General features: G+C 49.4%; 1 protein-coding gene across 3 annotated transcripts in view; it reads left to right on the forward strand.

Moving 5' to 3' along the window:
- The window catches only part of ATXN7L1 (ataxin 7 like 1), a 240,146-nt gene that overhangs the window by 159,875 nt on the left and 68,692 nt on the right, over window positions 1–11,579 (forward strand). The window contains exon 1 of one of the 3 annotated variants that reach the window (XM_006774883.2): window positions 4,968–5,498. The exons of the other annotated variants lie outside the window; for them this stretch is intronic. The gene's annotated coding sequence lies outside the window, so the exon portion shown is untranslated. Of the gene's footprint in view, window positions 1–4,967; window positions 5,499–11,579 lie in introns of those variants that run through there. 3 annotated transcript variants of the gene reach the window in all.

The following is an 11,579-nucleotide window of genomic DNA, read 5'->3' on the forward strand; positions in this document are numbered from 1 at the left end:
ATCCTCATTTATAAAACACACACGCACACACACACACACACGTCACTGACTTCAGAGAGAAAGGGAGAGGGAGAGAGACAGAAACATCAGTGATGAGAGAGAATCATCTATCGGCCTCCTCCTGCATGCCCCACAATGGGGATCGAGCCTGCAACCTGGGAATGTCCCCCAGGTTCCTCCGGTCAAGGGCATGTACCTGGGGTGCAGTCACATCCCCAGTAGGAGATGTGCAGGAGGCAGCTGATCGATGTTTCTCTCTCATCAATGTTTCTAACTCTCTATCTCTCTCCCTTCCTCTCTGTAAAAAAATCAATAAAAAATATATTTAAAAAAATATATTTTTTTAAAGTTAATCAAAATACTAAATCTGACACCCATCTAACATAAAGATATTCACCTTCCAGTTATACCTAATAAGGCATGCGTATATCTTTGTGATGCACATTAACTGGAATGTCACTTGCTCATTCGAAGCCTGCATTAATAATGCACAGCACGGCTTCTCTGCGCTGGCTAGGGCATTGGCCTACACTAGTGTATGTGTGTGTATGTGTGTGTGTGTTGGGGGTGGGGAGGATAGAAGGGAGGGTGTGCATGAGGCAACCAATCGATGATTCTCCCTTAGCATTGATGTTTCTATTTCTCTCTCCCTTTCCTTTCCTCTCTGAAATCAATTTTAAAAATATTTTTTTAAAAAACAAAATATTTTGCCAAAACCGGTTTGGCTCAGTGGATAGAGCGTCGGCTTGCGGAAATGTCCCAGGTTCCATTCCGGTCAAGGGCATGTACCTGTGTTGCAGTCACATCCCCAGTAGGAGATGTGCAGGAGGCAGCTGATCGATGTTTCTCTCTCATCAATGTTTCTAACTCTCTATCTCTCTCCCTTCCTCTCTGTAAAAAAATCAATAAAAAATATATTTAAAAAAATATATTTTTTTAAAGTTAATCAAAATACTAAATCTGACACCCATCTAACATAAAGATATTCACCTTCCAGTTATACCTAATAAGGCATGCGTATATCTTTGTGATGCACATTAACTGGAATGTCACTTGCTCATTCGAAGCCTGCATTAATAATGCACAGCACGGCTTCTCTGCGCTGGCTAGGGCATTGGCCTACAGGTAAAGGAGACTCAGAACTGGCCCTCAGGGAACTTACTTACAGTCCAGTGATCCAGATTTCAGTCAACCCAATTTATTGACCTTCACCATAAAGTCATTTTGCAGAGTTTGGTACAGTACTGACTAAGGCTGATTGAGATTTGCACTCCCCTGAAAAATTTAGCCTACGTGGCCCCCATATGTGCAAAACTGGTCATGAGCCCCCATCACAGAGGATTAAGCCAAAGCCAGTCTCAGGTAAGGTCAGGCAGGTTGGCTCAGTCCCTGTGAACCCGGGTAACAGGGCAAAAGCAAAAGCATGGGGCTGCGCCTTAGGTTCTGACCTGGAGGTGTGCAGGGCAACATCAGGGGGAAAGCCAAGTCCTCAGCCAACGGCTGCCACAGCTGCTGACACACTACCCTGCCTTTCTGTCTCCTGGCAGCTCAGGCCTCCATCCTTTTCTGATTCCATCCTTTTCTGGACCCATCCTTTTTTTCACCAGCTTTCCACATAACCAGGCCATGTTTTACAGACCTCACTGGTCCCTGACCAGCTCCCTTCATTGAGGCCCAGAGGGTATCTAAATGCCCAGAGAATGGGCACAGGGCCCCAACTTTGTCTCCATCGATGCTGTTGTCCTCAAGAGCTGGGTGTACTGTGCTCACCAGCCTTCCCCAAACCACCGCATTCATTGGCAAAGTGGGATTTGTCTGGTCTATGGTTTCGTAAGCACACCAGTACTAACTACAACAAGTTTCTGCTAATGTTCCATGTTCCATCAGCCCACTTTTACTAACTTGGTATTATAAGTTTGGTGGCCGTGCCTCACGGCTTTTCAGATGTTCTGATTTTAAATGGCCTACCTTCCTGTCTTCGTTGAATATGCCAGCACTTGTCAAACTATGTGTCCTACTTTTTGGTTTAAAAAAAGGGGGGGGGGGTCTCTATGCTCAGAGGAGTCACAAGGTACATGGAAATACTGTAGTCTACTCATGTTGTATCTTGTGAGCAAATGAGTTTTCCTGTCGAGACCAATCTGGTGTACCCAGTCCCCATATTCTTTTCAGGTAGCATGGATGCAAATGTCATGCGGTTACCAAAACAACCTCAAACAAATCAGTGAGAGGCACCACCTGTGCAACTCATCTACCCACAGAGCTTCTCCAGTGAACGGGAGACATAAATTTCATTAGTCCTTACGACTTAGGCTGCTTTAGTGACGTTCAACATAAAGGCCACTTTGACATCCAACTTCTCTGGCCTTTGGTTCTGTGTTTTGTTGTGTCGTTTTTTCAGGGAGAAAGAAGAGGAGAGATAGATTCATGAGGCAGTGGCAGAACATTCTAGAACTTTCTAATCATCTCCTCCTGACCGTCTTCCATCTTCCGTTCCCCACTCAGCATCTCTTTCATGGCCCTGAGCGCTTGGACATCCTGACATGTCTCCATTCACCCCTCCAAGCACCTCAGCGCCTGCAGTGACTCGCTGTCATGCTCTCTCAGCAGAAATGCCCCCAACCTGCAATGAGCCTGCCATGTGCATCACATAACAGCAATGGCACCCCCCACCAAGCTGTGAGGGTGCCCACTTGGCACAGACAAGGCACATGACAGCGGAACCCTTCATTTTGGTGCCGTGTTTTCAGTAGCCTCTGTTGCCAAAGAACTCAGCAAAAACAGAACTTTGGAACACCACATTGAAGAAGAGACCCGTCAAACCATGTGCGAGGCAGCACACCTGGAGGTGCAGGCTACATCGTGTACCGCTTGGCAGGGCTGCAGGGCCATTCTGTCCCGGCTTCTTAGACCAGGATTAGGTGAGGAGCCAGGGATCAGCACGTGGGTGAACTAATCAAGTGACAGGCTGGGTGCAGGCTGGGTGCAGGCTGGGCGGAGATGGTTACTTTCCATTGAATCAGAACTCTGGTGTGCAGATGTCCGAAGCTGCTGGTGTGGAGAGAACCCTTTGGCACGGGGAGTTTGCAGGCTGTGAACTGCTGCAGAAAAACCGTAAAAACAGGGACTTTTGAGGAAACCAAGGGAGAAGATGTGTTTTTATAATAAAACAACTTTACTGGCCTTTCTAGTTCTATTACTGTGTGTTCTGGAAACACAGTAGAAGCCAGCGAGAAGGCCTGGGTGAGGAGATGGGAGACCGCGGGCTGTTTGTGATTTGCACTGTGGCCTTGGACATGGTTTGTGTCCTCTCCAAAAATCTCAATTTACCCGTCCATAGAAATGGGACCAATAAAGCTCTCACAGGACTTTGTGAATAAAACACCACACCGGCACAAGTCGCCATTCATGGGACTAAGACGGAGGCTTCTCCAAGCCCCTGTTTTCCTCTTTTTAAATGGGGATAATAATGCCAACCCTCCCCATCTCTCGGGATGCTTCGGAGGATCGAATGATAGAATGTGTGTGAGGGAGACAGGGAAACCATGGAGTTCTAAGTGAGCAGCGGGGCTCACAAATACTCCAGGCCTTTAAGGAATCAGTTGCCAGCCCTGAGGCCAGGGTTGGTCTAAGACTCACTTTGCCAGACCAGAGCCTTCTCTCCAGGGCATCCCTCCCCCCTTCCCCTCTCCCCCACCTCACCTTCCTCTTCGCCTGCTCCTTCCTTTGTCTTGGATGCTCTGAGTTGCCTTTGCTCTTCTCTCTGCATCTGTCAGGCAACTGCTGCGTCTCACTCCATTTAAGATCCCAGTGAAACCGTTTCTAGATATAGTCTGTCATAAAATGTGAGTTCCTTTGGGAGGAAAGGGGCAGCCACTGTGTGGGTTCATATCCACCACCATTGCACTGGTGGCCCCCCAGAACCAGAGGGCCTACATATACTTTCCAGCATAAATGGGAGTCTAGCCCAAGGTTACAGTGTCTTTTACCAACAACCTGTTTCTACTTACTGCTTTCCCCTAGGCCTTTGGAGTGGGGAAGGAGCAACATTGTATTGTTCAAATCAGAGCTAGTGGATGGGTGGATGGGTGGATGGATGGATGAATGGGTGGATAGATTGGGGTGGCGGGGGAGGCTTGAGTCCACTCAGAAGTTTAAAATTTCTCATTCTTATATCCACACCCCAGTTATCCTCTGGCAACTCTGAAATTTGGTTAGTTGATGCATTCTGAGGAAGCAGTGGAAAACCTTGTTAAATACGGGGTTTAAACATGCCTTTTCATTTTATTTTGCTAGATGAAAATACTTTGTTCACTGTCACCTGAAGCGAGCACAGACTCCTGTCCTGGGAGGGACAAAGGCTGACCCTGACAACCTTAAACTCAGAGGGGAAAGGGAAGCCTTTCCCGGGACCAGGTCAGAAACAGCTGTCCCTCCCTTAGCGTCCTGCATGGCCGGCGGCACACCGAGCAGGGAACTTGGAAGTCCCTTTCCCATGTGTTGTTGTTGTTCATTTATTTTAGAGAGAGGAAGAGGGGGTGGGAGGGAGAGAGAAGAAACACATCAATTTATTGTTCCACGTATTTATGCATCCACTGGTTGATTCTTGTCTGTGCCCTGGCCCCGGGGTAAGCCTGCAACCTTGGCGTCTGGAGAGGACGCTCTAGCCACCTGAACTACCCGGCCAGGGACCCCTGGCTACATCTTGAAAACCCCATTCCACCCGCCCCTTTTCCCTCCCGTGGGGTTTACCAGCTAACAAATTCCAATGCAGTCACTCCAGATGTGCACCGAGGCCTTGGCGTTGGCAACATCTCGTAAGTCAATCTCGACGTGAAAAAGATGCTTCAAGGGAGCACCCAGTCAGTTCCTTCTCATAACCGCAGCTTGTCATGTGACACCTGCCCCTCCCCCGCCCCCCTTCTCTCGGAAAACCACCCACCCCACCAATAAACTGGGTTGACCCGTGTCCTTTCTCTGCCAAACATCTGCCATGTCTTCCGAGGTGGTAATCTTTGGCTTTTGTTATTTAAGGGCTGTTGGGTCCTGGATGGTTACCCCATGGCTTTGGGGCTTCCCTAAACAGTTAACAAAAACACGGCGCACGCGGCGGCCGTTTCGCTTTCTGTGCTTGTTGTTCTTGGCACGGGGTCAGTTCTATGAACTTCTGGTGTCCAACTGGTAGGACCTGAAACTCTGTGTTTAACAAGTGCCTGTAGTCAAAACAGTTGGCGTGTGCGAGCGGGGATAGCCGGTGCCGACTGCGGCCGGTCCACCCCGCGGTCCTGGGCGTGCAGAGCCCCGAGTCGCGGCGCTCCGAGCCGGGGCTGGGCTTCTGTGGTGGTTACATTGTGAGGTTTTTTTTTTCTTTCTTCTTGTTTTTTTTTTTTTTCTTTTTCGTGACGGCACCCGTGCTCATGTGGATCGCTTCAGGTTCCAAAAGTACAACATGTTTACAGCCGTCGTAGAATCAGATTAAGTTGGCAGCCTGAGTCTCCGTAAGTGGTTTTAGTTTACATTTCTTCTTCTAACAGGATGTTCTGCATAATTGTGCTGATCCTGGGTTATTTATAGACTTTTTCGGAAGGGGGGGGGGGGGACAAAACAAAACGGGATGCGTGCGTTTTCTGCTCTAGCTGGGGAAAGTGAAATCCGTGTCTGCGGCCGGACAAGCGGCCGTGCCCGTGCAGCGGGTCTCCGAGCTCCTGGAGGCACTTCTCCGCGGGGTCATCGCTGACACGCCCGGGCGGAGGCGGCGGCCGCCGTGGCGGACACCCTGAGAGTTCGTTGTCGTCGGACGTGTTGTTGTTTTGTGTTGTTTTCCTTCGGTCGGTCACAAACGGGGTAAAATGAAAGCGAGGATGCCATTTCCCCTGCGGTGGACGCCGTGATTGGCTGTCGTTTCAAACGTCCCGGTGGGGTTGCGATGGTTGTTTTGGCCAAACCCGCGGGAGCCGTGTTCGCGGGGGTCGTCCCCCTGCCCGCCCCGCGGCCGGTTGGCGGGACTCAGCCTGGGGGGAGGGGCAGAGGGAGGCTTGAGAGCCGCAGGAAGTGAGGGGGTGTTCCAGTTTGTCCTCACCTAAATGGCAGTGATCCTCAGGTGTTTGTAATGTTATTTTTTTTTTTTTTTAATAATCAACTGCAAATCGGTATCCCGGCTAATGCATCCTGTTTGATGTTCTGGCCTGGCCTAGGGTCTCCGGGTGCCCGGTGAGCGTTTGAATGAGAACTAAAGCGGGCACGTTTGAAATCACTAAGCCAGAATTAGCGCTCTGTGAAAGGGTTTCCCATAATATTTACTAGAACAGTTGGCTAAAAATTGCTCCGCTCTGCCCACTGAGTGACTGTGTAATTAAATCAGCCCTTGACAGCTACCTTGCGCACCTCCCATCTCTGTGTCGGCAGCTCTTGGAATTTGCATGGGTAAGTGGCACGTTCATCAGCGTAATGAGTGTGGAGTCCCCGTCTAATGGTCCAGGAGAACGCCGTAAATGAGACACTTCATTGTGCCTGGGGCTAAATGTTTTAAACCAAACACGTGGAAATGGGGGTAGAAGGCGCTAAGCATACGTACTCTGGGCGGCTTGAGAGGCCTTCTAAGTGGGCAGTTTGCCCTGATCCAGGTCTTGGGTCCCTCGCAGACAGGTTCAAACCTCCCCTCGCCCCCAGCATCACCGGCTGGCACACACAAATGAGAATGGAGAGTTGAAACGGAAATTTCCAAGGTAGTAAATGTGACCATTAGGCCGAGGCTTGGCGGAGTTATAACTGCTGAGTGCTGCCAAGAGCAGATTTCTTTTTCTCCGTGTTTCTCTCATCTATGAAAGCAGTGGGGCTTGGGGGATTTTACTGGGGGGAACTGGCGGGGGGGTGTTTGTTTTTCCGGTCTCCTCTAACCTTGCTTACACAGAATAATGATCAGGCTGCCGTGCTTTCGATAGCATGCACGCTGCTTTCTCCTGCTGGCCTCACTGAGCTGGGGCAGGACAAGGCCAGCCCTTTGGTCCTGGGAGGAAAGGCTGGGCTTGGTTTGCGTAGTGGAGCTGGGGAGCTTGGACTCAGGACCACATTATCCATCAGATCTTCGCTGCTCATGACCCCATCCAAACTGGGTGAACTGGCTGCACTGCAGATATTTCCTGCTCTTTGTTCTAATTTGATTCAAATCTGCCCCGTGGATGGGACCCCTATTACACTTCCCCTTTCCTCCTCCAGGGGATCAGGTTGGGATAGAATTTGAGACAGGCCCCCTCCCCCCTTTTGAAGGCCTCAGGTTTGAGGTGTGTGTTGGTTTGTGTGTATCTTGGCCAGCAGTGATTATGGGGGCTCTCATCCCACTGTGTAAATAACCTCAAAGTGAATGAAGAGATGTGAAGGGACCCTTTAGGCCTTTATGTGAGGTTGGAGAGGGATGGCTGTGAATACTGAAAGGTTTCCCAGTCATCCTGCCCTGGGGCTTTTGCATTTGAATTGGCCAAACCCGCCCACCCTGCTATCCTTGGGAAAGTAAAGGCGATGCCATTTGCCAGCCTGTCAGTTCTGTCTAGTAGAGCATGTCACTCCTCTCAGCCCCTCCACACATCAGCCTGACAATACCTTTCAAACACCCTCCTTTCTTGCTTTGATTTCCCTCCTACCCCAGGTCCCCCCACAAGCACCACCACCCCCAGCCCGGAGAGAGCTTAATGACATATCTATTGTTAGATTGATCCCTGAGTCCCGCCTACTCGTGTGTCTGGACCCCTTAGCAGCAGTGAGCATTTGTGGGTCCCTCTCCTCTCGTGGCCCCCAGGGAAGTGGTTCTGTCTGCACCATACTCACTGGGAAACCCAGTGTCTATCAGGTCTGAGAGTCTGAGGGAGGACCAATGAATGCATCCAGGTAGAACCTGGAATTTGGGTGCATTCCTGGTGAAAAGCAGCATTGGGCCAGTTGGTCTGATTCAGTTTGTCAAACCTGTGAATGTGCTGGTGGCTACCTCACTGCCAATTAGCCCACTCACCCCATGATCTTATCTTTTTCTGGAAGGATAACAATGACAGATTCATCACAACCCACAAAGGTAAGCGGCCAAAAAAGAAAGTAGGCTGTTAAAAGTTGGTTTCCCCCAGGCTGTAGCTTACCTCCAGCTGTTTCAGACCAACTGCTAGATACCTGAGATGACCTCAGCCTCAGGCCTCCAGGGTGGACAGGATTTGCCAGATGTCAAGAATCAGGAGACTGCCCCCCACCTTGACCTTGCTACAATAGCCATTGACATGGCACAGCCCAAACCAAGGAGGAAGATGCATTCAATCTCTGGTATGTCTGAGCTTAGGAGTCCCTTGTCCCCTGCCCTCCAAACTACACTTTTTCTCCCTTATCCAGTGAACCTGAACAGTTTTTAGGTAAACCAATTATAATAATTTTCCCAGGCTTTCAAATACCACAGACACAGACTAAGAGTCTTAAAACAACTGAAATTAATTTTCTTACAGTTCTGGAGGCTGGAAGTCCAAGATCAAGATACCGGCAGGGTTGGTTTCTCCTGAGGCCTCTCTCCTTGGCTTGCAGGCAGCTGTCTTCTTGCTGCCTCTTCATATGGTTATTGCTCTATGTGCACATACCCCTAGTGTCTCATACTCTTCTTATAAGATCACTAGACATATTGGGTTAGGGCCCCACCCTAACCGGCCTCATTTTGACTTAATCACCTCTTTAAAAACCTTATTTCAAATACAGTTACATTCTGAGGTCCTGAGGATTGGGACTTCAACATGTGGATTTGGGGTGGGGGTTCAGAATGCAGCCCATGACACCAATCAGCTAAGCCTGGTCCTGCTTCAGCTCTGCAGGACCAGCATCAGAACACTGCAATAACCGCCATGATATAGAGATTCGTCTGTGACTCATTCCTGCAGATGTGAGTGTGTAGAACCAGGCACCGTCTCTGTGTGTGGGTGCATCGTCAGGGAAATGCAGTAGGAGAAAGACAAGACTATGTTCAAATGTCACAAGAAGTCAGCAGTGGCTATGAAAGTCTGAGTTAGCTTTCATGTGTCCTGTGATGATTTTCAGGTGACTTAAGCAGCCACCTTTCTTGAGAGAGAGAGTAGTGTAGGGGTCCAGTGAGTGAGAGAGTAGCTTGCAGACCAGTGAGCTCCAGAAGTCACCTGACAAAAATTGGTACCTTCCCTCTGGCCCTCTTCCTCCCAGGGGCTTTCTGAGCAAATTCCCTGATCGGTTAATAGATTCATTGGCATGATCCTCTCAGTGTCTTGCCAACAGTTATATGTAGATATATATTTAAAATCTGCCCTCAGCATTCATTGCTCCTGGAAGTTGGGAAACCAACCTTACATGGACTAGGAGAGGAGAATTTAGCCAGTTATTGCCTCATATTTTAACTGCTGCTCTTTCCCAGGAGGATATGATAGGCCATGCCAGTTCCCTCCCCCTCGTCCCTCCTATGGGAGATCTTGACCCTGGTAGGGACCTGCAGGCTGGCCTCTTGGCAAACCCTCTCACCCCCAATCTTGTCTCAGTGAAGACCATTTCTTTTCTGAAGCAAGCATCCTCAGCTGAGTTAAGAACCGGGTTTCTGGACCTGCCCTGAGAATGTCCAAACCAAAAGCTCGGTGTTCTTAGAAACTGCCATTCAGGGTAGTTCGGGTCACGCCATGTGGGAGCTGAAAGCAACCCTCCCAGCCCATCATTACCTGCCAGATCTCTGCTGCAGATGACTCAGGTCCTGGACTCAGCAAGGTGATGATGGAACAACAAAGGTGTTCCTACAGGCTAGGAGAGACTCCATTACCCTTTATAAGCCGGCCTGGGTTTTGATCTGAGATGAGAGAGAAGGTGATTGCTGCTGGGAGAGGAGATCCGAGATCCGTTCCATTGCACCAGTCCGGCTGTTCTGCGCTGAAAGACTGCCTTCTGGCAGCCTGCGTGCATCTATAGGTTCCTCCTTGGCTTAACAGGCAGGTTTCTACCAATGGAAAGGGTATCTTTGAGAGATTTATAGCAGTAATAATCATAACACTCTTCTTTTATGTTTGCTTAGCCTGACTCAACTTTTAAACCTCTTTTACACACCGGATCTCATTGGCTTCTCCCTGTAGCCCTGGACGGGCAGGGTATCGCCAACCTCAGAGCGTGGAAATTCTGGAAGGATTTTCAGGATTCAGACTCCAGCTCTTAGATGCCAGTGCTCCTTCTATTGATTTCAGCTGCCTAATGGCTATATTTAGATGCCAATAAGAAGGGCGGTTTGTCTGGGAATTGGAAAAAGAGGTCTTTTTCCTATTATTGTATTTGTTGTCAGTTATAAAGGCAACATCTGGTTCCTCGCTGTGTGCAGGGCCCTGCTCTAAGAGCTTTACTCTTAGTCTTTTCATCCACTGGTCAGCGGGCGGCTATTGTTAGCCTCATTTGTCCGTTGTCCCTGAGATCCTTACCAGGGAAGGTGAAGAAATGTAGGTCAAGTGCTACACCTGAATGGCAGGTGGCTTGGTAGAGTCACACCTCAAGAGTGCAGTTCACAAGTCACTGTCACGCTGGGGGATGTATCGAGTTGCACACTTGACCCTGTCCTCTTCCGCATTATAAACGAGGATTTGGAAGTAGAATGGCATTAATGGCAGGCTTGTCAGCTTTTCAGGTGGTAGATTTGGGAGGGAGAATGGTGTTACGTTAATGGGTCGGGGGTCCAAAAAGATCTCAACAGGCTGGAGCTGTGGACTCACTCCAACAAGATGACATTTTCAAAGGATACCTGGGGATCAGCGGCTTGGCAGCCGAGTGTACGAAATAAGACAGGAGCGATGCAGCAACCAGAAATAAAATGTTTAGGCTGGCTCTTCAGCTGCATTTCTAGGGGAATAATAATATCCAAAACCACTAGGAGCTGTACAGCCCCCATCTGTAATGTTCTCCCTTCTGAGTTCCACGGCGTAGGAAGGACAGTGGGAGCTAAAGAGGACCCAGAGATCAGGAGGAATAGTGAAAATGACATTTTGTGAGGAATGGTTTTAAAAAAACATCTGGGGATATTTAGTCTGGAGAACGATTTCAAGGAATGAATACTTGGCAAGGTGCCCTATGGAAGGGGCATGGACCAGTTCAAGGTGACGCCCGTAGGGCAGAAATGGGACTACTGTGCAGGCATTATAGAGCAGCTCCGGGTAGGGACGAACTGTCACCTGGTGTGCACTGGGACAGCTCCATCCAGTCAGGGACCCGCCGTGGAAAAGCCAGGCTGGGCGCCGCTTGTCCCCAGTGCTGAGGCGGTGACACAGCCCCCAGGAAGGGGGGCGGCCAACAGGGGTTAGCAGAGCATGATTACCTGTGGGGTGTCTTGCCTGTTGGGAATCTGTTACTCTGTACCATTTTAGGGTCTAAGACAGCCGTGGGCAAACTATAGCCCGCAGGCCGGATCCGGCCTGTTTGAAATGAATAAAACTAAAAAAAAAAAAAAAAGACCGTACCCTTTTATGTGATGATGTTTACTTTGAATTTATATTAGTTCACACAAACATTCCATCCATGCTTTTGTTCCAGCCCTCCGGTCCAGTTTAAGAACCCATTGTGGCCCTCCA

This window comes from Myotis davidii, unplaced genomic scaffold (genome assembly GCF_000327345.1).
Source record: "Myotis davidii unplaced genomic scaffold, ASM32734v1 scaffold125, whole genome shotgun sequence".
In the NCBI taxonomy this organism is placed as follows: Eukaryota; Metazoa; Chordata; class Mammalia; order Chiroptera; family Vespertilionidae; genus Myotis; species Myotis davidii.